This window comes from Bombina bombina, chromosome 4 (assembly GCF_027579735.1).
Source record: "Bombina bombina isolate aBomBom1 chromosome 4, aBomBom1.pri, whole genome shotgun sequence".
Taxonomy (NCBI): Eukaryota; Metazoa; Chordata; class Amphibia; order Anura; family Bombinatoridae; genus Bombina; species Bombina bombina.
In genome coordinates, this window is record NC_069502.1 from 195,766,074 (window position 1) to 195,793,724 (window position 27,651).

The 27,651-nt window shown below is 37.4% G+C and overlaps 1 protein-coding gene across 1 annotated transcript in view; it reads left to right on the plus strand.

Moving 5' to 3' along the window:
• Window positions 1-24,855, plus strand: part of ALKAL2 (ALK and LTK ligand 2) — a 159,691-nt gene extending 134,836 nt beyond the window's left edge. Inside the window, exon 5 of the mRNA XM_053708951.1 lies at window positions 24,688-24,855. The gene's annotated coding sequence lies outside the window, so the exon portion shown is untranslated. The remainder of the gene's footprint in view (window positions 1-24,687) is intronic.
• Window positions 24,856-27,651: the final 2,796 nt, after the last annotated feature.

The window sequence follows — 27,651 nt, forward strand, 5'->3', positions numbered from 1 at the left end:
TCAGGGGTGGTCCTGCCTTGCGCACCATGTGACTGAGAGTAGTCTCGCTTTCATTTCCTCTTTCCTGACCAAGCTGGCTGTCGGAGAAGACGCTATTTCTCTGCATTGTCTGGGTCTAGAAGTTGGTGAATGCCACAGCCATTGGGAGTATAAAGGTGCCATTTTTTGAGAAATAAAGATTGTTTATTTTCTGTGTCCTGCTGGCATTAGCTTAAGCTATGGAGGATTCTGAGATATTAGAGGGTACTCCCTCTATTCCAATTAGTAATACCTGTTTATATTGTGAGAAGGCCTTGGTATGCCTGCTCTCTCAACTATGTTCCACATGCCTTGACAATGTTATTAAGTCAAAGAAGGTTAACCATTTTAGTACCACTGAGCCGTCCACCTCTGAGGACTCACCGTCCCGTGAGGTGCATTCCCAACATTCATCTCCTCCTACACACGCAGCTTCCCATAGCATGCTTAATCCTCCATCTGGAGGGTGCCTTTTACCATTAGATTTTACTGCGCAGTTAAAAACGGCAGTGTCTGAGGCCCTCAGTGCTTTACCTCACCCTGCTAAACGCAAGTGAAAGGTAAACATAGCTCTTCTGCCCCAGGGTCATCCTGTAATTTATTAGATTTCTCTGCTCTGTCTCCGTTATTCAAGGATGAGTCGCACTCTGAGGCTTCAGAGGGTGAACTTTCTGGGACGTAGTCTGCTGCCTCTAAGCCTCCTGCTGCGGAGGAACCAGCCTTTAGATTTAAGATTGAACACTTATGTTTTCTTCTAAAGGAAGTCCTGTCTACATTAGAGGTTCCAGAGGCCAAGTTGCCTGATGAACCTTTGATTCCTAAATTAGACAGAGTTTACGAGGACAGGGTAGTGCCTTTAACTCTTCCTGTGCCTGTAAAGATGGTGAACATTATTAAGAACGAATGGGACAGAATTGGATCTTCCTTTTCCCCTTCTTCTTCCTTTAATTGAGAGTCCGGAACCGGGAATACATTTTTTAGAGTTGTGGGGTTCCATTCCCAAGGTGGATGGCGCTATCTCCACGCTTGCCAAGCGTACTACTATCCCGCTTGAGGATAGCTCGTCGTTCAGAGAGCCGATGGATAAGAAAATGGAAACTCTTCTAAGAAAGATGTTTCAACACACGGGATATTTATTTCAACCGGCAGTGGCCATTGCCTTGGTTGTGACTCCTTATCGGAATTTTCAGTTCAGGCCCGGCAGGCGGTCTGGCTGAAGTCCTGGTCTGCAGATATTACTTTTAAGTCCAGACTTCTTTCCCTCCCCTTTAAGGGAAAGATTTTATTTGGTCCAAGGGGCAAGGGCGCCTTCCTACCGCAAGATAAAAAGAACAAGTCGAAGGGACAAGCTTCTAATTTTTGTTCCTTTTCATTCTGAAAAATCCCAACGACAGCAACCCTCCGCTAAGCCCAAGCAAACCAAGAGTACTTTGAATCCGGCTCAGTCCTGGAATAAATCCAAGCAGAGCAAGAAGCCCAATGAGACTAATTTGGCATGAAGGGGTGGCCCCCCATCCGGCGCTGGGTCGTGTAGGTGGCAGACTGTCGCTATTTTCAGATGCTTGGTTCAGGGACATGCAGGATCCATGGGTCCTGGAGGTCATAGCTCAGGGATACAAGATAGGTTTCAAGTCTCATCCAAACCATAAATGATGGAAGCCTTTCTGAGGTGCGTGCAGAAACCTCCTTAGGGGTCATTGTCCCGGTACCTATCGTGGGAAAGAGGTTTGGGATACTATTTAAACCTTTTCGTGGTCCCAAAGAAGGAGGGAACTTTCTGCTCAATTCTGGACCTAAAATGCTTAAACAATTTTCTAAATGTCCCCTCGTTCAAGATGGAGACGGTAAGGTCCATCCTTCCCTTAGTTCAGGAAGGACAGTTCATGATCACTATAGATCTGAAGGATGCTGTCAGTATATTTATGAAAATCTTAGTAGTGCTCTCCAAATAATATATCAGCTTATGGCAGGGTCATAACACAATACAAATAATAATTACCCTTAAAAATAGAAACCCTTAATCAACATGCATCTAATAGAAACCATACAATTAATATAAATATCTGAATTCTTTTATTTAGTTAATATCCATGAACATTTTTGAAATATATTTGCAATAAAAGGAATATGAAATAAATTTATATGCGCTTGAAAACTATTTAAATATGCTATGCAAAGTTTATACACGCTTATCTTTAAAACCAGCCTTATTTACAAATCTTTTAACATCCAAGCAATACAATTTTAAACAGTGCTTATAAACAATAGGATAATATATATATTCTGCTATTTAACTGTAATTTATCCTAATACAATATTAATTTACAGTATCAGAACTTGCACAGATGAGTTACTTAGCCAATCAGATACAGATTTAAACAATATATAGGCTGTGACTACCAATTTGAAATACAATTTATTTCTCTGAATTATTATTATATATTTGCATAGATAAACAATTTAAGATTGGGATTAGTTTAACAATACATAGGCTATGAAATGCTAACTTAAAATCCAAACTATTTCTTTAACTCTTCTACATACAGCAATAGTAAATGCTTACTTTAAATGCTTGCATACAAATAGGCAGGCTAAGAGCTATCTAAAACAATGACACACAGTTTAAAAGTACAATCTGCTCTTTAAATCTATTAACTGTAATGGCTATGCATATATAATGTTTCTCAACAGATCCAATTTCACCTCAGAAATTCAAAATTTGGGGATAATGCATATGGAGTCCAATAGTAGGTGTGTGCTTTAATAATAACTACAGTAGTTATTCCTTCAGGAGTCAGCCAACAACCTTTTCATCAGTCTCTATGCTGGGGTTTAAATCATCTGATCTCACCCCTCCCCTTTTTTGATTATTATCAATCATTGGTGAGTATTGGAAACGCCCACGGCCTTGTCTCGGATTGGTTCTTTGCAACTGAACATGGATTGGTTTATCTGGTAAGTGTGTTGTCAAGGAAATGCATCCTGGCAACAACCAATCATCTCATGGCTGCAATTTCGCATCATAACACTAGGTGGCAGCAGACAGTACAACACAAACAAATACAGCAAGACCATTTCTAAACATTTTTAAACAACTTAATTACTTTTATAAAATGATTATTTAATCAGACCATAACTTTCTATAGCAATTATTCATAATATTTGTTTTAGATAGGGTGGGGTTTTATGAATTTTCTGATCATTTCTAGATCAAACTCCATTATATTACCAATTTATAATGCTGACAGTTACAGATTAGTAGCATTTGTACATCTAATATGGTATTCATGCATATACAGCATGTTTCATATTTCTGTGAATTTCTTCCTGGATATCTGAATCTTGTCTGAATAGATCTGAAATAAAAATAAGTGTCATTAATTATTTCTTTCCAGGTCCACAAATATTTATTTATATTCTAAAAACACAGAGGTTAAGATATTTTAATGCTTTAAAAATATACACACATATATATATATATATATATATATATATATACACATACACACACACACACACACACACACACACATCCATTTCCATGCAGTATCTTGTATTTAACACTTTTTTAATTCCATCTGGCTGGAATACAGGAAGGTATGTTATATATTTGTGTAATTCAAATATGGGATTATTACAAATTTCATTCAATCTTTTACTTTCCATATATATATATATTTAGATGTTAATATTTGATATCACATAAATAGACATCTCATATCCATTAAAATATATATATTTTCCTGGAATTATATTTTATTTGAAATCTAAATACAGTTATTTTGAAATCATAATGTAAGCCATGTGCCTTCACTGTATGCTATCCTCCCCTAGACACAATGTCTGTGTCACGTGTATTCTGGTGTTAGCAGCCACACAGCCTGAGTCACTTAACAGGCAGCTGTCAATTTTCAGCTCCTTTGTTAGCAGGAAGTCCATATAGGAGTGTGTATCCAGGCTCTTCGTCTCTTACTCACCACATGGGGTACAGAGTGCTATGAAATTTGCACTTCCTAATTAAGAAGCAAATGTTTTCCTTTTGTCTCTTGGGACCTGTTGTCTGTAGTTCAGCCTGGAGATGTATATTCAATTTATGAAGGTTTCTGAGTCAAATCCTGACATCAGAATTTAAACCTTATTCCAGTAATATCTGATACAAATATGGTTTCATACATAAACATATTTCCCTGTCCTATTGACATACATATATTATATATAAATATGTATTTACCTGTGCCCTGACAATGCTTACCTTCACGTTCCAATCCACAAGGATCACTTCCAGTTCCCAAGGTTTGCGTTTCTGGACCAGCACTTCCAGTTAATTGTACTTTGGTCTAGCTACTGCTCCAAGGATTTTTATGAAGGTTCTAGGGGCTCTTCTAGCCATTGCCAGAACCTTGGGTATAGCAGCAGCTCCCTACTTGGACGATATTCTGGTACAAGCACCATCTTTTCGTCTGGCTGAGGGCCATTCAGAATCTCTTCTCTCTCTTCTTCGATCTCATGCATTGGAAGATAAACATAGAAAAGAGTTCTCTTATTCCAAGCACCAGGGTGGGATTCCTGGGTACTATAATAGACTCCATATCCATGAGGATATTTCTAACAGACCAGAGATGTTGCCTGCTAGGTTCGGCATTTCTTGCACTCCGGACCTCCTTATGGCCCTCTGTGGCTCAGTGTATAGAGGTGATTGGTCTCATGGTGTCCAGCATGGACATCATTCCCTTTGCCAGGTTCCGTCTCAGGCCGTTGCAGCTCTGCATTCTGAGGCAGTGGAACGGCGATCATTCGGATCTGTCTCAACAGATTTCAATGGACAATTGGTCGAGAGAATCACTCTCTTGGTGGCTCTGTCTAGATCATCTGTCCTGAGGGACATCCTTCTTAAGACCATCCTGGGAGATTGTGACTACGGACGCAAGAAGGCACAGGGCCTGTGGGCCCAGGAGGAATGCTTCCTCCCGATCAACATTCTGGAACTTTGGGCAATCTTCAATGCTCTGAAGGCTTGGCCTCTTCTGGGTTCATCCCAGTTTATCAGATTCCAATCAGACAATATAACCTTGGTGGCTTACATCAACCATCAGGGTGAAACGAGAAGCTCCCTAGCGATGAGGAAAGTATCTAGGATTCTGGAGTGGGCGGAGACCCACAGCTGTTCGCTGTCAGCAATCCACATTCTGGGTGTGGACACCTGGCAAGCGGATTTTCTCAGCAAACAATCTTTTCATCTGAGGGAATGGTCTTTCTATCCCGAAGTGTTTGCAGAGATATGCAACTGGTGGGGGACGCCGGAGATAGATCTTATGACGTCCCGTCTCAATACCAAGTTACCCAGATATGGGTCAAGGTCCAGGAATCCTCAGGCAAAGTTAATAGATGCATTAGCAGTGTCTTGGGGGTTCAGTCTAATTTACCTTTTCCCGCCGTTACCACTCCTTCCTCATGTAGTGGCCTGCATCCAGCAGGAGCGGGCATCAGTGATACTGATTGCTCCATCGTGGCCGCGAAGGATGTGATTCGCGGATCTGTTGGGGATGTCATCATCTCCTCCGTGGAAGTTACCTTGTCACAGAGATCTGCTGGAACACAAGGTCCTTTTGTTCATCAAAATCTAGATTCTCTGAGGCTGACTGCGTAGAGATTGAACGCTTAGTTCTAGCCAAGAGAGGTTTTTCTGATAGTTATTGATACTCTCATTCAAGCTAGTAAGCCATTTATGCGTCGCATTTATCATAAAGTGTGGAGAACCTACTTATTCTGGTGTCAAGAGCGTGGATTTTCCTGGCATAAAGTTAAGGTTGCCAGGATCCTGTCGTTTCTCCAGGATGGACTGGAGAAGGACCTTTCGGCCAGTTCTCTGAGGGGACAGTTAGGCCCTGTCTGTTTACTGGACAAGAGGTTTTCTGAGCTTCCAGATGTGCAGTCCTTTGTTAGGGCTCTGGCTAGGATTAGACCTGTGTTTATATCTAAGGCTCCTCCTTGGAATCTAAATCTTGTTCTTAAGGTTTTGCAACAGATCCATTTAAGCCTATGCATGAAATTGACATTAATTTGTTGTCCTGTAAGGTTCTTTTTCTACTGGCCATTGCTTCTGCGTGCAGAGTATCTGAGATTGCTGCCTTGCAATGTGAGCCTTCTTATCTGGTGTTCCATTCTGATAAAGCTGTCCTACGTACTAAGTTAGGTTTTCTTCCTAAGGTTGTGTCAAACCGCAACATCAATCGAGATTGTGGTTCCATCCTTGTGTCCCAATCCTCCTCCTTCGAAGGAACAGACGCTTCATAATTTGGATGTGGTTCGCTCCTTGAAGTTCTATCTTCAGGTTACTAAGGATTTTAGACAAACTTCCTCTTTGCTTGTCTATTCTGGGAAGCTTAAGGGTCAGAAGGTCTCTTCGACTTCCTTATATTTTTGGTTAAGGAGTGTTATCTGTTTTGCTTATGAGACAGCGGGACATAAACCTCAGAGGATTATGGCTCATTCTACTAGAGCAGTGGCTTCCTCCTGGGCCTTTAAGAATGAGGCCTCTATAGATCAGATTTGTAATGCAGCTACCTGGTCCTCCTTACATACTTTTTCTAAATTTTACAAGTTTGATATTTTTGCTTCGGCTGAAGCAGCTTTCAGGAGAAGGGTTTTGCAGGCTGTGGTGCCCTTAAATTAGGGTCCGCCTCTCTTTTTGTCCCTCCCGTTATCATTCAGTGTCCTCTAGAGAGCTTGAGTATAAGTTTCCCAACAGTAAGGAATGATGCCGTGGACTCTCCTTATATTAAGAAGAAAAACATAAATTATGCTTACCAGATAATTTCATTACCAGATAATTTAATTTCCTTCTGTATAAGGAGAGTCCACGGCCCCCGCCCATGTTCTCCGATGGGCGGCCCTCTAAATTATATTTTTCTTCTGGCACCATTTATACCCTGATATTTCTCCTACTGTTCCTTGTTCCCTCGGCAGAATGACTGGGGGATGAGGGAAGTGGGAGTGGTATTTAAGCCTTTGGCTGGGGTGTCTTTGCCTCCTCATGGTGGTCAGGTTCAGTATTTCCCAACAATAAGGAATGATGCTGTGGACTCTCCTTATACAGAAGGAAATGAAATTATCTGGTAAGCATAATTTGTGTTATATACACAGCTCTGGAAAAAAATTAAGAGACCACTGCAATATTATCAGTTTCTTTGCTTTTACTAATTTGAGTTTTTTTCTACAAACCACTGACATTTCTCCTAAATTCCAAATAAAAATATTGTCATTTCGAACATTGGTTTGCAGAAAATAACTGGTCAAAAAAACAAAAAAAGATGCAGTGTTTTCAGCCCTCGAATAATGACAAGAAAACAAGTTAATATTCATTGTTTAATAAAACTATACTAATGTGTTAACTTAGCAAGATGTCAGAAATCAATATTTGGGGAAATAAACCTGATTTTTTTATTCACAGCTTTCATGCATCTTGGCATGCTCTCCACCAGTCTTTCACATTGCTGTTGTATGATTTTATGCCACTCCTGGCACACAAATATTCAAGCAGCTCAGCTTTGTTTGATTGCTCTTGACCATCCATCTTCCTCATGATCACATTCCAGAGGTTTTCAATGGGGTTCAGGTCTAAAGTTTTGGGCTGGCCATGATCTGCTGGTCCTCCATCCACACCTTGATTGACCTGGCTGTGTGGTATGGAGCAATTGTCCTGCTGGAAAAAAACAATCATCAGAGTTGGGGGACACTGTCAGATCAAAAGGAAGCAAGTTCTCTTCCGGGATAAATAACCTTGTACAAGGCTTGATTCATGCGTCCTTCACAAAGATAAATTTGCCCTATTCCAGCCTTGCTGAAGCACCCCTAAATATTCACTGATCCACCAAATTTCACAGTGAGTGCGAGACACTGTGGCTTCTACGCCTCTCCAGGTTTCTGTCTAACCATTAGAGAACCAGGTGTTGGGCAAAGCTGAAAAATGGACTCGTCAGAGAAAATGACTTTAGTCCAGTCCTCTACAGTCCAATCTTTATGGTGTTTTGCAAAACTCAGCACTACTTTGTGTCTCATTGATGAAGGGCTTTTTTTTAGCTTTGTTTGACCTCAGCCCTGCCCCAAGGAGCACAGCTGCCATTTGCCATTCTTTTTGTAGGTCTCTTGATGTCCTCCTACAGTTGTTAAGTCACATTCATATGAGTTTAAGGTCCCGGGTAGTGGAGAGTCTTTTCGCCCTCTGCCGGTCCGTAGCTTTGTTGTCCCCAATATCTGTTGCTTAAGCTTGTATTTATGGACCGCTGTCTTTCGAATTTTAAGGATGGAAACAACCTGACGCTCACTTTATCCCTCTGCCAGTAAAGCCAGAATTTAACCCATCTTTTCCTCACTCAAAACTTTTCTTTTCACTTTTCTTTGGAATGGTCACTAGTTATTTTTTTATTCCAATTACTTTTGAAGTACTACTAGCACTGTTTTTGCCATCCAGCTGGTCCTATTGCAAGAGGATAGTGACAATATATTTAATATAATAAATGATGACAATATTTGTTTTTGGAAATTTGTTTTTGTAAATTGGTGTCAGTAGTTTATAGAATAAAAGAAAAATGTTCATTTTACTCAAACACATACCATAAATAGTAAAACCAGGGAAACTGGTGTTTTTTTCCAGAGCTGTGTGTATGTATGTATGTATATGAATGTGTGTGTGTGTGTGTGTGTGTGCGTGTGTGTATGTGTATATATATATATATATATATTTATTTATTTATGTATATATATATATAATATCTACCCAATTACTGAAGCCTCTCTACTATCAAGACTGTAGATTTAAAAAGTATTTTATAGTTTCTTTCTGCTTTCCAATATACTTATAAAAGTTTAGGATGTAAAATAAGCATACATAGCATATACATGTATGAGACAATATTCTAGGTACTTATTCTTGTTAACCTACAGCTTTGTATTGTCTGTCTTAGGTGACATTAAAAAGGTGCTTAAAGGGACACTGAAGCCAAATTTTTTCTATTGTGATTCAAATAGAGCATGCAATGTTAAGCAACTTTATAATTTACTCCTCTTATTAATTTTTCTTCGTTCTCTTGCTATCTTTATTTTAAAAAAGGAAGGCATCTAATTTTTAAAACTATTCTGAACTCTGGACATAACTTTTTTTTATTGGTGGATGAATTTATCCACCAATCAGCAGGGACAACCAAGGTTGATCACCAAAAAATGGGCTGCCATATAAACTTACATTCTTGCATTTCAAATAAAGATACCAAGAGAATAAATTAAATTTGATAATAGGAGTAAATTAGAAAGTTGATTAAAATGTCATGCTCTATCTGAATCACGAAAGAAAATATTTGGGTTCAGTGTCCCTTTAATCATGCAAGTTGTCTGTTTCCTTTCCCAGCTTCTATTTCCTATCACTATGTTTGCATTGTCTTATTATTTTGAGTGAGGAGTTTAAGAACAAGTTTGCACAGATCAGTACGAAGTGCTCTAACCACTAGTGCATGCATGTTCTCCTAGGGACATATAAATAATTTAGTGTGTGTAAAGAATGGATAAAAGTATTTTTTGTATAAACTATTTGCAGTATTCCACCATTAGAGATGCATTACCGCTGAAATTAATTTTATTCACAGGAGACTTCCAAGTGGGCATTTTTTTCTTTGCCGTAGCTCATTTCCTTTGCTAGACCATTTATTTATTGTGGTGTTGGGATAATGCAATGAAAGTAAACAGGAAACATTCAGAATATCCTCTTGTGCTGTTGAAAGGTAGTTTCTTGGTTTTGGATAGAGAGAACCAATGTACTTTTAAAGGTTTTTCATTCATGTTCTAATGATCATGTTCACTAATACAAACAGCACAACACAGATCATACAGTGCAGTTTAAAAAAAAACATTGTACTATCAAATGTGTTTCCCCTTAAAGGAATAATCTAGTCAAAATTAAACTTTCATGATTCAGATAGAGCAACAATTTTAAGCAACTTTCTAATGTATTCCTATTATCAATTTTTCTTCATTCTCTTGGTATCTTTATTTAAAAAGCAGGAATGTAAAGCTAAGGAGCCAGCCCATTTTAGGTTGAGCACCCTGGATAGTGCTTGCTTATTGGTGGCTACATTTACCCACCAATAAGCAAGCGCAACCCAGGTTCTGAAACAAAAATGGACTGGCTCCTAAGCTTTATATTCTTGATTTTAAGATAGCTAGAGAATGAAGAAATAGGCATGAAAGTTGCTTAAAATTGCTTGCTATATCTGAATCATTAAAGAAAAATGTGGGTTTAGTATCCCTGTAATTGATTTGATCTCTTGTGAGCTGCTGGTGCAATGCTGAATATGGAGAGCGTATTGCTCTCCGCATTCAGCGAGATCTTGCGCACCTGATCGGATCAGGTCAGCAAGACCTTTGATAATTCGGCCTCTAAGCCTTGACTGTATTAGAGGCAGGGGCGGAACTACCATTGGTGCAGCAGGTGCAGTTGCACCAGAGCTCAACTATTGGAGGGGGCTAAAGCAGCCAGTCTATATATAGGTATGTGCAGAATCCTAATGCAGGGCATACTTTTATTAGTGCAGGTCTATATATCTATACTCATTAATAAAAACCAGCATGTATATCATTACTATTGCTTAAAGGGACAGTCTAGTCCAAAATAAACTTTCATGATTCAGATAGGGCATGTAATTTTAAACAATTTTCCAATTTACTTTTATCACCAATTTTTCTTTGTTCTCTTGGTATTCTTAGTTGAAAGCTTAACTTAGGAGGTTCATATGCTAATTTCTTAGACCTTGAAGGCCGCCTCTTAAGAATGCATTTGAACAGTTTTTCACCACTAGAGGGTGTTGGTTCATGTTTTTCATATAGATAACACTGTGCTCGTGCACGTGAAGTTACCTGGGAGCCATCACTGATTGGCTAAACTGCAAGTCTGTCAAAAGAACAAATAAAAGGGCAGTCTTGTACGGGGCCCTTTTTTGAGTAGGTCTGCTACTGATTAGAGGCTTGGAAAAGGTTAAAACATAACTTTTATTAATGCAAATAATTAAAAAATGGGAACGTGAATTGAAATAAGAGTTAAACTGCTGATATAACAAAGTTCTGGCATATATGGCCTAGGATCAATCTATATTTGACCAGAAGTGGATCTAATTGTATCAATGCCGGGTTATATAGTTGTATTCTGTGCAACACATAAAATGTGCAGAAATAATGAGTCCCTTATGGCAATAAGCTACAGTAATAGTGGGTGTTAAACAAAAAGAATAATGGCTACTTAGTGACCCTTTAGTGTGTATAATTCACCAAAACAAATATTATAAGAGTTATATTACATCAGTAACATAGTTAACATATAACACATCCGGTACTTGTAGGTAAGAAGTAACAATGTTGCAGGGTAATAATAACAACTACAATACCGTAAAGTTATGCCTCTATACACGGAATGAATGCTCCAGTGGTTAGGTAGAGATGTGATAAATATGTGGCCTAGAATGTTTGTTCTGTACACATTAGTAAATTTCTCCATTAACAAATTATGTTATAAATTATCGGAATATATACATTTATATTGAGTCACTAAGATCAGTGAGAATATTACTCTAATATAACAAACGTTTGTATATTGTAGGGAAATTGTATAGATCTTATAAGTATTAGTAATTGCGTGCTATACAGTAAATGTCATACGCTGCTAATAAAAAGTCTGCAATCTTCCGCTTCACACTGCCTATACAAGTTCACTAAGTATTCCCTGGTTAATATTCAAGGATGTCAGTTGTGCTTTAGTCACTATGACCACTGATGTAGTTGCTGAAGTATTGCCACAATAGTGCACATGTATATTATACACAGAAATATGCAAGTCATGAGCTTTTCTGGAATTACAGGATCAGTTATCGGCTACTACTCGCGGTTTGCATAAATTTAAAAAATACTGTCCGGGCAGGGTTCTAAAAACACTGAAGACGCAGAAAATGTTTCACTAAAAAAATCTCATCGCAGAAAGTGAAAAAAAGTTCTGTCTCTGGGCTCTTGTTACAGTTTAAAAATGCAAGTTAGGTCCACATTGTCCCACTCAACCCCTTGACGCTTTTCGCTTGTAAAATGCTTTATCAAAGGTCGGCGGAGCGCCGAGTTTGTAGGATTATATTTACTTCCGAGACCTGAAGTCCTGCATCAAGACAATTAATTGGTGTTGTTATCTGTCCATCAAATTAGTATGATCCCTATTCGACCAACCTAAATATTGATATCATCAATAATATAGAGGAATAGGTTAGATAAATTTCAGCAACATTTGATTATCTTCAAATAACAGTGGGATGAAATTGTGGTTATAATGTATCTCTTTGTTTCTTGATTTACTGTACGTGTTATTATATTCTTTGTATATGTCAAAATAATTTTTGAGTGCTATTTATAATCACCACAATAAGATATATATACATATACAGGGAGTGCAGAATTATTAGGCAAATGAGTATTTTGACCACATCATCCTCTTTATGCATGTTGTCTTACTCCAAGCTGTATAGGCTCGAAAGCCTACTACCAATTAAGCATATTAGGTGATGTGCATCTCTGTAATGAGAAGGGGTGTGGTCTAATGACATCAACACCCTATATCTGGTGTGCATAATTATTAGGCAACTTCCTTTCCTTTGGCAAAATGGGTCAAAAGAAGGACTTGACAGGCTCAGAAAAGTAAAAAATAGTGAGATATCTTGCAGAGGGATGCAGCACTCTTAAAATTAAAAGCTTCTGAAGTGTGATCATCGAACAATCAAGCGTTTCATTCAAAATAGTCGACAGGGTCGCAAGAAGCGTGTAGAAAAACCAAGGCGCAAAATAACTGCCCATGAACTGAGAAAAGTCAAGCACTGAACAAGACACACAAGCTGAAACGTCAAGACTGGGCCAAGAAATATCTCAAGACTGATTTTTATAAGGTTTTATGGACTGATGAAATGAGAGTGAGTCTTGATGGGCCAGATGGATGGGCCCGTGGCTGGATTTGTAAAGGGCAGAGAGCTCCAGTCCGACTCAGACGCCAGCAAGGTGGAGGTGGAGTACTGGTTTGGGCTGGTATCATCAAAGATGAGCTTGTGGGGCCTTTTCGGGTTGAGGATGGAGTCAAGCTCAACTCCCAGTCCTACTGCCAGTTTCTGGAAGACACCTTCTTCAAGCAGTGGTACAGGAAGAAGTCTGCATCCTTCAAGAAAAACATGATTTTCATGCAGGACAATGCTCCATCACACGCGTCCAAGTACTCCACAGCGTGGCTGGCAAGAAAGGGTATAAAAGAAGAAAATCTAATGACATGGCCTCCTTGTTCACCTGATCTGAACCCCATTGAGAACCTGTGGTCCATCATCAAATGTGAGATTTACAAGGAGGGAAAACAGTACACCTCTCTGAACAGTGTCTGGGAGGCTGTGGTTGCTGCTGCACGCAATGTTGATGGTGAACAGATCAAAACACTGACAGAATCCATGGATGGCAGGCTTTTGAGTGTCCTTGCAAAGAAAGGTGGCTATATTGGTCACTGATTTGTTTTTGTTTTGTTTTTGAATGTCAGAAATGTATATTTGTGAATGTTGAGATGTTATATTGGTTTCACTGGTAAAAATAAATAATTGAAATGGGTATATATTTTTTTTTTTGTTAAGTTGCCTAATAATTATGCACAGTAATAGTCACCTGCACACACAGATATCCCCCTAAAATAGCTAAAACTAAAAACAAACTAAAAACTACTTCCAAAAATATTCAGCTTTGATATTAATGAGTTTTTTGGGTTCATTGAGAACATGGTTGTTGTTCAATAATAAAATTAATCCTCAAAAATACAACTTGCCTAATAATTCTGCACTCCCTGTATATTTCTTGTTAATATATCCTATTACTCCAGCCATACATCCTAATGTGAACTTAGCAAGTGTACGAATTCATGGTACAATTTTACATGGATATTGTTTATTTATAGCTGCTGTGATATGCCCTGTGATTAATATAAATTAATCTTAAGTAGATGATATATCATAAAAGTTTTCTAACAAATCATACGATTTTCTAAAAAATAATTTAATCTCAGATGTTTAGTGCAATACTGTGTTATGATAGAGTAATAATATTATGTAAAGTGGAATATTGTGATGGTGACACAGTCACTTCTTGTAAAATAAAGACTAAGAGGGATATTTTTCAAAGTGTCAACTGATAATACACTGGAATCCCGCGTCGTATTTGACGCGAGATTGATCCGCCGTAGTTAAAAAAGCGTCAAGATCATCAAATGTTGAAATGTGTGACGAAATATACTCTCTTGCGATCTCAATCCGACGCAGATCATTAGTCTGAAAACAGAGAAAGCTTATGTTCGATGCTGCAAGAGAATGAAGTATATTACATAATAAAAGTAAATTAGAAACTTTATTAAAATTGTATACCCTTTCTAAATCAAACAATATTATTGCTCCACATTTGGTGCACTAGTAGATATAGGGATAAAAATGAAAAATACATTACTACTTATGGATTATGTTACAACTTTGTCTCTCATTACAAAGCAAGGGGACAATATTATTTCTCCAAATTTGTTGCACTAATAGATATAGAGATAAAAATTAAATAAATCTATTTGCACCATGTTCAAGCCAAGTCCCACTCTCCTCTTCACACCAAATTTGACGCAACACTTTTCGCACCAATTATGACGCAAACTCCTATACAACCCACACATTAGTGAATTTTTCAACCACTTTTGATTGGAATATGCATAATCACATGATTTATGACATCAGCCAATCTGATTCAAATATACATTTTAAACTATCACTAATGAATCAAATTGCTCGATACTTGTCATTGATCACTCATCATAACTTCTAAGTGCCATTTGTTACATTGTGTATTACACTTTGAAAGTATGTATATGTGAAATTAGTATTAAAGATAAACATTGATGCTGACATTAGGACACACAGTGTAATATTTTAGACAATGATTTTAAAATTCGAATTGATATAATCTTAAAGTGAATGTAAATTTTGATGCTAAAGTGCCTGGTTTTTAAAAATTCAATTAAAAACAGGGGCACTTTAAATTATCAAAATGTACATTTCACTCGTGTTGTGAAAAAATACTTACCTTTTAAACTTGACAGTCACTCCAGCTTCCCCCGGTCGTCACAATCCATTTCTGACGTCAGAAATTATGGATCGGTCATTCTCCAATCAAGGCTTTCCCCCCCCCCCCCCCCCCCCCCCCCCCCCCCGGGGAATCAGTGTCTGATTCAACGCTGTGATTGGAGGAAGCCGGATTCCTCATTTTACACCCAAGAAGAGGCTTTGCGACGGGTGGAGGAAGCTGGAGCACTTTAGCATCAACATTTACATTCACTTTAAGCTGATAGCTCAAAGGGATAGCCCACCTAACATTAAACTGTCATGATTCAGATACAGCAAAAATTAAAATCACCTCCTTTACTATCATTTATTTTCAGTGTATTTCTTCCTTCTCTTGAATTTCTTTTTCAGTAAGAAATGTCATCTTATATGCCAGCCCATTTTATAACACCTGTGTAGGGGTGGTTTTTAAAACTAGATTGCTATCAGGAGGGGTTACACATGTACAGAGAGAAAACTGACCCAGCTCTTAAAATATCCATTGATTGCAAATAAATACCCTGATGACATGTTATATTCGCAATTATTCCTGCTCAGAATAATAATACATTTACACTATATACATATAGTGGTATAAATAAACACAGAGATATGAAAGACAACATTGTTTAGAACAAAAAAAGGAATTTAGCGACATATATATATATACAGGTATGTGCAAAGATATATGTACAAATTCTAGCATTAATAATCATTTATAAATGAAAAAAACATGAGATAAAAGCATATCATGACTTCTAGAAATACAAATACACATTAATTTATGTAAAAGTATCATATAACAAATAAATATAAAAATAACTTTCTATGAGATATTGTTTGTGGAGTTATAAATCTAGCTATCTCTTGGACATTAACAGATGAAAAATAAAAGATTAGCTTTAGAGAAATGTGCTTGTTCATGGACAATAATGAAATGGTATAAATAAAGTTGTGAAAAAACAGAATAAACGCGAGATCGATTACTGTTAGTTAACAACCGTCCGATGCTCCTCACGCCGTACTTGAAGAGCGTGTTTTTGATGTTTTTTTTTTATAAATAAGGGCATCGTATGTGGATCCACAGCAGCGATGTCTGGCGAGCGTATTGACACCGGCGAATGCACCGAGATTGACGCTTTCATAAATATCCTCCTAAGAAAATAAAATGAAAGTGGAAGAAGAATGTGATGTGAAAAAAAAACACAACAAAAAAAAACAAATAGTGCAATAGTGTTATGAGTGCTGATATTTAAAGGGACACTGAAGCCAATTTTTTTTCTTTCTTGATTCAGATAGAGCATGCAATTTTAAGCAACTTTCTAATTTACTCCTATTATCAAATTTTCTTCATTCTCTTGGTATCTTTATTTGAAATGCAAGAATGTAAGTTTAGATGATGGCCCATTTTTGGTGAACACACTGTGTTGTTCTTGCTGATTTGTGGATAAATTCACCCACCAATAAACAAGTGCTTTCCATGGTTCTGAACCAAAAAAAAGCTTAGATGCCTTCTTTTTCAAATAAAGATAGCAAGAGAACGAATCAATATTGATAATAGGAGTAAATTAGAAAGTTGTTTAAAATGTCATGCTCGATCTGAATCACGAAAGAAAAAAATTAGGTTCAGTGTCCCTTTAACCTTTTGAGTGCTAATGACGGCTCTGAGCCGTCACAGAGTTTCTCACTCTGATGCTAATGACGGCTCAGAGCCGTCATGAGCACTCTCCCACCTTGAGGGAGATCTGGGGGCTCTTAACAGCTCCTACCCCAGCGATCGTTGCCTGTAGAGTGATAGGCATCGCCGGGGCTTCACGTGATGCACAGTGACGTCACGCGCAATAACCTGATGACGTCACCGTGCAACTTTATTTATACTTAACAATGTTAAGTATAGGAGGATGGGGCATGCTGCTTAGAAGCCTGTATCTCAGGCATCTAAGCAGCTACAGACCCCCAAGACCCACTGTTGGAAAGGGAATCGCCTAACCTTTCCAACAGTGTAAGTCTTGGGGGTTTGTAAAAACAATACAAAAAGTTAAAAAATGTTTTTTCAAAAATTAAATAAATAAAAAAAAACTTAGAAAATATTAGCACCCATGTGGGAAAGTGCGGGAAAGTGCTTAGCACTCAAAGGGTTAAATGGTAAGGAGTAGTGGTATTTATTGGATGATCCAATTAGTTCTATTTGGCTTTGCAAATATCATCCAGGCTATATGTCCATATTTTCTTTGTGGTATTGGAGCCCTTTGCAGTAAAGTAGATGAAAACATGTAAAAACATATTTATGCAATATTCATATTTAATAAAGTGTTATAGTATGTAATTACTGTAATTATTTCACATTCCAATGTTCTGCACATATATATATAAAATTATATATATATATATATATATATATATATATATATATATATATATATATATATATATATATATATATATAATTTTATATATAGGTATAGATATAAATTGTACCAAAATATCATCAGATATATATATAGAAATATGTATTTATGCATAAATAGAACATATTCTGCTATGTAAAGAACATTGGAATGTTAAATATTTATATTTTCATGTTGGGTGAGCACACATGAGAATATACGATTGAATTTGCGCAAGAATGGGGTTTTTTTTCCCCACTTTTGTTTTCTCTATTGACTTCTATGGGGGAATACATGAACACGCACATGATATTCTAAGCTTGGCTTTTTGCGCTCTTCGGGTTAGCGTGCAAGTGAGAAGTTTACTTTCAACTCATAATGCAAGCGCAAAACGCTTACTTCTTGTGCGATTTTATGCTCGAGTGGGAGTGTTAATTAGGGCTCCACTTGTAATCTAGCCCTAAGTCTTTTGCTGGACTAATTGTTTTCTTGGCTATCACATTAGTTTGTGTTTGACAAACGTCTAACCATGTAATTTATTATCATTATCTTGAAAACAGGCTTTAAGCCTACTATTGTGATTATTAAAATATTATATGCTGTAATTTCTTATTTTAATCTTTACAATTTACTTCTATTATCAAATTTGCTTTATTCTCTTGGTATCCTTTGTTGAAGGAGCAGGTATGCACTACTTGCAGCTAGCTGAAAATATCAAGTAAGCCAAAGACAACAGGCATATATATGCAACCACCAATCTCAGTAGTGCATTGTTGCTCCTGAGCGTACATAGGTATGCTTTTCAACAAAGAATACCAAGAGATTAAAACAAAATTGATAACCAATTTACACTTTATATTCAGTTGGACATTTAGCACATACCTCTTATTTGGAGTTAGTGTTGATCTAAACCCTGAGCTATCCAAGCAGGGGTGATTCTAGGTGCAGTAATTTCAGTTATACGATCAATTAAAACATGAGGTGTATGCTGTGTGCAGAATACTGAGAACTAGACAATGCATAGCTAAATCGGATTTTGTGACATCCCTTGATAGCTCAGAGTGAGCAAAAGGTGAGACTAAGCAGCAGCCTAGGTGTGTATGGTCACTGATTGGTCATTTTTTTTAAACAAAAGGTGGCAACCCTATCGAAAAAAGACAACATCACTGGGATATGCTAGTGCACTATGCAACACTTCTTAATAAGAGTGGCAGGATAATAGTACGGAGACTTTAGGATGACAATAATGGTGCATGAGCCTATAACATCTACAAGGGTATAGTCAACTACATACACTCACCGGCCACTTTATTAGGTACATCTGTTCAATTGCTTGGTAATACAAATTGATAATCAGCCAATCACATGGCAGCAACTCAATGCATTTCGGCATCTAGACGTGGTGAAGAAGACTTGCTGAAGTTCAAACCGAACATCAGAATGGGGAAGAAAGGGGATGTAAGTGACTTTGAACGTGGCATGGTTGTTGGTGCCAGACAGGCTGGTCTGAGCATTTCAAAAACTGCTGATCAACTGGGATTACCACGCATAACCATCTCTAGGGTTTACAGAGAATGGTCCGAAAAAGAGAAAATATCCAGTGCGCAGCAGTTGTGTGGAGGACAATGCCTTGTTGATGTCAGAGGAAAATGGGCAGACTGGTTCGAGATGATAGAAAGGCAACAGTAACTCAAATAACCACTTGTTACAACCAAGGTATGCAGAATACCATCTCTGAATTCACAACACGCTGAACCTTGAAGCAGATGGGCTACAGCAGAAGACCACACCGGGTGCCACTACTGTCAGCTAAGAGCAGAAAACTGAGGTTACAATTCCCACAGGCTCACCAAAATTAGACAATTGTAAAAATGTTGCCTGGTCTGATGAGTTTCGATTTCAGCTGCGACATTCAGATGGTAGGGTCAGACTTTGGTGAAACAACATGAAAGCATGGATCCATCCTGCCTTGTATCAATGGTTCAGGCTGGTGGTGGTGGTGGTGTAATGATGTGGGGGATATTTTCTTTGCACACTTTAGGCCCCTTAGTACCAATTGAGCATTGTTTAAATGTCACAGCCTACCTGAGTATTGTTGGTGACCATGTCCATCCCTTTGACTACAGTGAACCCATCTTCTGATGGCTACTTCCAGCAGGGCAATGTCACAAAGCTCAAATCATGTCAAACTGGTTTCTTGAACATGATAATGAGTTCACTGTACTCCAATGGCCTCCACAGTCACCAGATCTCAATCCAATAGAGCACCTCTGGGATGTGGTGAAACGGGAGATTTGCATCATGGATGTGCAACCGACAAAATCTGCAGAAACTGTGTGATGCTATCATGTTAATATGGACCAAAATCTCTAAGGAATGTTTCCAACACCTTGTCGAATCTATGCCACAAAGAATTAAGGCAGTTGTGAAGGCAAAAGGGGGGTCCAACCCGGTACTAGCAAGGTGTGCCTAATAATGTGGCCAGTAAGTGTATATCTCCAGTTTTTAACTACTTACTCCTGATTTCTAAACAGGAGCCAGTTAGAGTTTTCTTTTTTAATACAGAAGTTCTGTGTGCTGAGATTTATATTGTTAATACTGTTCTGTTGCTGATAATTAAAGTGATTTCAGAACATACTACACTATTACAGTGGTATGTATTATATCTAAGTAGGTGGGCAATATTTAGTAATGTGATATTCTATATTATATCAACATTTTACATGTTTAGAGAAATATGCAGAATATAGTACATTATAGATGGAATATAAACAGTTTAGTACAACTACTCAATTTCTTCTAGTACTTTTGAGACACATTTATAAAGATAAATAAACAATGGCTATAAATTCTACATTTAACTACATTCAGCTTGCAAAGGTCAGTTATTTAAAACTTCATCAAGCAAATCTGCAATACATATTTTGGCAAAACAAGCCTGGAATGTAAGGTACAGATGTTGAAGTCAACTCTTTACTACAAATAAGCATTTCCAGTTTTTTGACTTTCAGTATTAATTATTTTGAAATTTCAGCTTGGGAACATGAGCTTAAAATGAGTCTTTAGTTTTGAATTACAAGTATGTTGGCTCATGTATTCCTTTATATAGTTATTTCTTTCATTTTATTTATTTATTTTTGGATCTCATCAGTTACTCTTGTTAGTGAGTAATTGGATTAAAATCATACAAAAAATTGGATTCATGTCTAGTAATTTGTGAAGAAGATTTTTGCTGCTAAAATCAGTCCCCCAGTCATTATAGTCACACAACATGCTTCACATTGACTTTCTAGTGGTTTAAAGGGACAAAAAAGGATAATACAACGCTCTGCTGCAGTATTTTGTTATTGCACTACACAGAAGGTATAATCAAAAAACTTTAGAAAAGCTTATTAAGGGATAGAATATGAGTGGAGCGATAAGGTTTGCACCCGAACTATAAGGGGTTTATCGTAAGGGTTTGCGCTCGTCGGGCTTACCGCTCGTATTACGAGTTGAAAGAAAATGTGATTGTTCGCGCTAGACTTCAGAGCTGTGGTTAACTGTTTCGCAAAACATAAACGTGTCACAAAACACATCAAAAATACATTACAAAGTATAGTTACACTCATAATAACACTATCTTAAAAAAATGATTTAAAAAAAGATTGCACACAAGTTATAAAGGCTGAAAGATACGAGGTCTCAGTTGTTAGAAAAAAAAGGCAGGTAAAGGGCTTTAACATAGATATACATACATACATACATATACTTGTCTAAACTTGTTAAAAGTGTGTGTATGTGTATATATATATATATATATATATATATATATAGATAGATAGATATATAGATATAGATATATATATATATATATATATATATATATATATATATATATATATATATATATATATATATATATATATAGAGAGAGAGAGAGAGAGAGAGAGAGATACACACATTTATATATATATATATATATATATAGAGAGAGAGAGAGAGAGAGATACACACACATATATATATATATATATATATATATATATATATATAGATATATATATAGATATATATATATATATATATATATATATATAGAGAGAGAGAGAGAGAGAGATACACATATATATATATATATGTGTGTGTATCTATATATGTGCACATATGTATTTATATGTATTTACAGACATATATATACACATATAAACACATAACAATATATGCATACATATATATGTGTGTGCATTGGAGCCCTCTGCCTTTAAGTAGATGTAAACATGTAAAAGCATATTTATGCAATATTCATATTTAAAAAAAAAGTTTTTAACTATAGATTTACTGTAAATATTTCACATTCCAATGTTCTGCACATAGTGGAATATGTTCTATGTATTTCTAAATAAATATTCCTATACATATCTGTATATATCTATACCTATATATAAAATCATCTATGTATGCATATATAGGTATAGTAGTTATATATTGTACCAAAATACCATACAGTATGTGTGTATATGTGTGTGTATATATATATATATATATGCGCATTTATGAACAAATAGAACATATTCTCCTCTGTAAATAATATTGGAATTTAAAATATTCATATTTTCTTGTCAGGTTAGCGCAAATGAGAGTATACGATCGGGTTTGCGCGAGAGTGGAGTTTTTTTTCCACTTATTTTTCTCCTTTGGTTTCTATGGGAGACTACGTGAACACAGACATAATATTCTAACTTCTGAAGTTTGCGCTTGTCGGCTTAGCGCAAGTGCAAAAACCGTTTACTTTCAACTCTTAGTACCAGAGCAAAAATGCTACTTAGCTTTTTGCACACATTGGGTTGTACTCTAATTACGATTTTGAAAGTAAAGTGTTTTCACTCATGCTCTAACATGACCCGCATAAAAAGCTGACCTTACAATATTGTGCCCGGGATATCCTATTACGCCATAGAAGTCAGTGGACCAAAAAAAAGAAGAAGAAAAAAGCCTAACACCCTACTCACATGCAAACTCAATTGCATATTCTCAAGTGCGTTAACCCGACATGCGTTATTTGATGTCACTGCATTCCAAATCGGTATCACAAATATGTTTGGAATGCTGTGACCTCAAACAGGGCCTGCAGAGTTATAGGGTAGCTTTATCTGACGGTGCAGAATTTCCTTAAGATATGTCTATGTGACTGTTTGCTTACCCGCATGTGCAGCCACAGAGGTAGATTATTCTGACGGAATATTTTTTATTTCTTATAGGATGAATAGACTCCACATTTTAAACCCCTACACATTTCCATTACCCAAGTAATTAAAGAGAATTTCACTAGAAAAGGATCACAGTGAAATGAAACTATCCGTCAGAATAAGCTACCTCTGTGACTGTGCATTCCAAACATATTTGTGATACAGATTTGGAATGCGGTGACATCAAATAGCGCATGCGCAGTGCTAGGGTAGCTTTTTTGGACGGGTAACTTATTCTGACAGAATACAGCAGTTTTGGAAGAATTTGATCCATTTTAAAATGTTGGGGATTCATATCCATTTAAAGCATGTGTTTGATAACCAAGATTTTGGTTTTACGGTGTGGTGGAGACCAGAGTGTATTTGCAAGGTGTGGTGGAGGCCAGAGTGTATTTGCACGGTGTGGTGGAGGCCAGAGTGTATTTGCACGGTGTGGTGGAGACCAGAGTGTATTTGCACGGTGTGGTGGAGACCAGAGTGTATTTGCACGGTGTGGTGGAGACCAGAGTGTATTTGCACGGTGTGGTGGAGACCAGAGTGTATTTGCACGGTGTGGTGGAGACCAGAGTGTATTTGCACGGTGTGGTGGAGACCAGAGTGTATTTGCACGGTGTGGTGGAGACCAGAGTGTATTTGCACGGTGTGGTGGAGGCCAGAGTGTATTTGCACGGTGTGGTGGAGGCCAGAGTGCATTTGCACGGTGTGGTGGAGGCCAGAGTGCATTTGCACGGTGTGGTGGAGGCCAGAGTGCATTTGCACGGTGTGGTGGAGGCCAGAGTGTATTTGCACGGTGTGGTGGAGACCAGAGTGCATTTGCACGGTGTGGTGGAGGCCAGAGTGCATTTGCACGGTGTGGTGGAGGCCAGAGTGTATTTGCACGGTGTGGTGGAGACCAGAGTGTATTTGTATGGTGTGGTGCATAATGTTTATTTAAACAAAAGAATTTGTAGATTATTGAGTCTCCAGAACTTTTTATATTTAAAACTAGGGTTTCTTCATGAGAAGTTTCAAAAATGTATCTCAGTATTTGGAGAGCTATACTATGGTCCTACAAGTCTCTGTTTCAAGGTCATGTAATATGTTTATTGCTTTTCAGTGTGACGGCAAATGCTGATATTGTTTGTACCTACAATTTAAAATACTAAATAAATGATATAATAAAATACCACAGTTAAAGGGACATGAAACCCACAATTCAGATAGAGCATGTGATTTGAAACAACTTTGCAAAGTACTTATATTATCTCATTTGTTTTGTTCTCTTGATATTCTTTGTTGAAAAGGATACCTAAATAGGCACAGGAGCTGCTGATTTGAGACTGCACATATACAGGTATATATGTCTCATGTTATTGTCTCACCTGATGTGGTTAGCTAGCTCCCAGTAGTGCATTGTTGTTCAACAAATACCAAGAGAGTGAATCAAATTTTAATAGTAAATTGGAAAGTTGTTTAAAATAGTATGATCTATCCGAATGATGAAAGAAAAAATTTAGGTTTCATGCCCCTTTAATGTCAAATTAAACAAAAACCGCTGGGGAATGTCTATTGTACAAAATATATGCATATTTGAGTGAAGTTGACTACCCTGGCAATCAGTATTAGCAGACATTTGGGGAACAGTTTTTAATTTTCATATTTAAAGTATAGATTCTTCTAACTTGCTAATGGCCTGTAAACTATTCCTGCTAGACTGTGACTTATTTCATGTAGGAAACTGTTAGGTTACCCTTTGCAAATTGTATATTCTATACATTCAGTTACAAAAAAAATGATTTTTTTAAATCACTTAAGAAAAAAAGATAAAAAAGAAAACTTAAGGACATTAATTTCTCCAAAATGTTAAACAATGGTCATCTTTTTTTTTTCTTTCAGATTACAGCAAAGACCATAAAGATACTGAAACCCAAGAACTATAAGAAGTGCCTTGGAACTCAACAGGGAAACGTTTAATATGTTTATAGCATATTTCATTGTGAACAAAAAAGATTTATTTTTGCATATTGACAGAATACTGTACTTCCACAATTCTCTAACATACATTTTATATGTTGTCTACTTTATATGCAGATGGATGTGGTGTAAGTGTACTTTGTATCTTCCATTGTTTGTTCATTTACCATTCGCTCTATAAGAAGTCAACACATCAGATTTGATGCGTTATGCTGCCAAAAATACATTAGTGTGTGACCTTGAGCAAATCTAATATGTTCATATTGCATACTTCTATTATTGTTTGTGTATCAAAAACTGATAATAAATTGTGCTTAGCAACACTAGTACTGGTGCAAAAATTGTATTGAATGCTTATGCAATGAACAATGTTTGGTTAAAATATTTTTAATCCTTAATCCATTGTTATGGCCACAAAGAACTCTTGGGGGCATATTTATCAAAGTGCGAGCGGACATGAAACGATGTAGCGTATCATGTCCGCTGCACATCGATAAATGCCGACAGCGTATCCAGAACTGCTTGTGCAATACCGCCCCCTGCAGATTCGCGGCCAATCGGCCACTAGCAGGGGGTGTTAATCAATTCGATCGTATTCGATCAGGTTGATTTCTGTTCGCCGCCTCAGAGCAGGCGGACAAGTTATGGAGCAGCGATCTTTAGACCGCTGCTTCATAACTTCTGTTTTCGGCGAACCTCAAGGCTCACACGGAAACGGGGGCATCAAGCTACATATGGAGCTTGATAATTTGGCCCCTTGGAGTATACTTTAATAAATGCATGACAATTGCCTTTTTCATTGTCTAAAAAAAAGACAATGTATTTTTATGCAGAGATCATTACATTAAAAAGTGCTGCGTAATATTCACTTTATGTAAAATATAACAGACATTGTGAGTAAATATATTGGGAAGTGCAGATTTGTACAGACATATATCGGCCAATGCCATTGATTTTATGTATATTACATGTATAAAACATTCCAGCCAACATGTGCAATATGTAAATATATGTAAATAAGACATACATAATAAAGTGTTTTTCGTATATATACAGTTAAGTTGGTGTGATTTGTTTCCCCTTATTTCAATACCAAATGTAAGTACGTATGTTCACATACTGCAACATGCAGAAACGAAGGCATTCGTTAGAACATATTGATCAGGTTCTTATTATATCTGGAATATGTTGTCTGTATGCTGTAAAATTAGTGGACAAGTTGCATTAAATTTGAACAATTGAATCACCAAAAGAAAAGTTTTTAATTAGTAGAATGATCCAGAATCAGCTGGAAGATAAAACCTTAGAAAGAATTTGTTTATCCTGTAGAAAAAATTAATAGAAAAATGTAATTTGGTGTCCACTCAGGCAATCAGTCAGCTTCCATGGTTTCCAGGAATAGATATAAAAAAGTTCAAATAATGGCCATTGAAAGGACATAGCTAAGTGCTAAGTTCCAGTTCCAAGTGCTCCTCAGTAAATTTCCAAGTAGCCACAGGGGTCCTAGAGGCATAATATGTACTAGATGTGCAGCTTCTTAGTGTATATTTTGTATTTCCATTAAGTGAGCATTTCCTGGCATTGCAGACTTGAGTGAGAATTTAATCCTTGGAACTAAAACAAATAACTATAATACTTCCTTAAAGGGACAGCTAGGCCGCACAGCTATTTAATAAGAGGTGGAAACATCACCTCACAGCAAAATAGCGTTCTGCTGTGGGCTTCCTGAGGAGCTCAGTGTGGGGAACGCTTCAAACAAATAAAGGAACTAGGATTAGGATTTACCATCACTTTAATGTTTCAGCTCTACACTGACATAATGAGCAGCACATTTTTAAACAAACATTATACAACATACGCACACACACATAAAACACATCATACACACACACACATATACACCACACAGCATACACACAAGAACATATCCACATTTATACACTACACATCATATACAAACTACACAACATATACACACGTAAACACTTTGCAGCATGCATACACTCACATTACACAACATTCACACATATATACACAGCATTTTTGAAAAGTGAGGATTTACCAGTGCTACAAATAGAGGGGACTTTCCGTGATGAAATATAAAAAACTTTATGCTATAAGTAACTTTATTTGCAGTGAGTTTATGCTGAGCTGAGCGCCTGTTACAGACAGGAGGGAGGTAAAAGAGGAACTGTGCAGTGTTACAGACAGGAGGGAGGTAAAAGAGGAACTGTGCAGTGTTACAGACAGGAGGGAGGTAAAAGAGGAACTGTGCAGTGTTACAGACAGGAGGGAGGTAAAAGAGGAACTGTGCAGTGTTACAGACAGGAGGGAGGTAAAAGAGGAACTGTGCAGTGTTACAGACAGGAGGGAGGTAAAAGAGGAACTGTGCAGTGTTACAGACAGGAGGGAGGTAAACAAGGAACAGTGCAGAGTTAGACAGGAGGGAGGTAAAAGAGGAACTGTGCAGTGTTACAGACAGGAGGGAGGTAAAAGAGGAACTGTGCAGTGTTACAGACAGGAGGGAGGTAAAAGAGGAACTGTGCAGTGTTACAGACAGGAGGGAGGTAAAAGAGGAACTGTGCAGTGTTACAGACAGGAGGGAGGTAAAAGAGGAACTGTGCAGTGTTACAGACAGGAGGGAGGTAAAAGAGGAACTGTGCAGTGTTACAGACAGGAGGGAGGTAAAAGAGGAACTGTGCAGTGTTACAGACAGGAGGGAGGTAAAAGAGGAACTGTGCAGTGTTACAGACAGGAGGGAGGTAAAAGAGGAACTGTGCAGTGTTACAGACAGGAGGGAGGTAAACAAGGAACAGTGCAGAGTTAGACAGGAGGGAGGTAAAAGAGGAACTGTGCAGTGTTACAGACAGGAGGGAGGTAAAAGAG